At 44.9% G+C, this 1,049-nt stretch overlaps 1 pseudogene; it reads right to left on the bottom strand.

The window, feature by feature from the left end:
* Nucleotides 1–951: 951 nt before the first annotated feature.
* LOC144609764 (U6 spliceosomal RNA) lies at nucleotides 952–1,049 on the bottom strand (annotated as a pseudogene).

The raw sequence follows: 1,049 nt of genomic DNA, 5'->3' as shown, positions 1-1,049 counted from the left end.
TGACGTGCTACACGCTAAGAACTGCTTGATTTGTTGATTAATTGATTTGGACGCGTGTCAGGGGTTATGGAGAGAAGGCAGGAGAATGAGATTCAGAGGGAATGATAGATCAACCTTGAGTGAATAGCAGAGTAGATTCGATGGGACGTATGGCCTGATTCTGCTCATAACGTATGAATTTATGAGCTATTTTCTGCACTCTATCTTTTCACTCTACCTACTGTACTTGAGTTTGACGATTATATTTATGTTTGATATAACTGATCTGTTTGGATAGCATGCAAAAAAATACTTTTCACTGTACCTTTCTTCAAGTGACACCAATAAACCTAATACTTAACAAATCACCATTTTTCAGGATACCGGAGGACAATAGACAATAGACAATAGACAATAGACAATAGGTGCAGGAGTAGGCCATTCAGCCCTTCGAGCCAGCACCGCCATTCAATGCGATCATGGCTGATCACTCTCAATCAGTACACCGTTCCTGCCTTCTCCCCATACCCCCTCACTCCGCTATCATTAAGAGCTCTATCCAGCTCTCTCTTGAAAGCATCCAACGAACTGGCCTCCACTGCCTTCTGAGGCAGAGAATTCCACACCTTCACCACTCTCTGACTGAAAATGTTCTTCCTCTTCTCCGTTCTAAATGGCCTACCCCTTATTCTTAAACTGTGGCCCCTTGTTCTGGACTCCCCCAACATTGGGAACATGTTTCCTGCCTCTAATGTGTCCAATCCCCTAATTATCTTATATGTTTCAATAAGATCCCCCCTCATCCTTCTAAATTCCAGTGTATACAATCCAGGAGGAAATCCACACAGGTCACAGGGAGAGCGTGCAAATTCCACACACACAGACACACGCAGCACCCGAGGTCACGATCGAACCCAGGTCTCTGTCGCTGTAAGGCAGTGGCTCTACCAGCTGCTTTACTGTACCGTCCATAAAGATATGGAACGATACACGAATTCGCGCGTCATCCTTGCGTAGGGGCCACGTTACTCTTCTCTGCATTGTTCCAACTTTAGTAGATGTGCTAGCAA

This window comes from Rhinoraja longicauda, chromosome 34 (assembly GCF_053455715.1).
Source record: "Rhinoraja longicauda isolate Sanriku21f chromosome 34, sRhiLon1.1, whole genome shotgun sequence".
NCBI lineage: Eukaryota > Metazoa > Chordata > Chondrichthyes > Rajiformes > Arhynchobatidae > Rhinoraja > Rhinoraja longicauda.
Note: the sequence above shows the minus strand (reverse complement) of the source record. Positions and strands in the feature narration are given on the sequence as shown.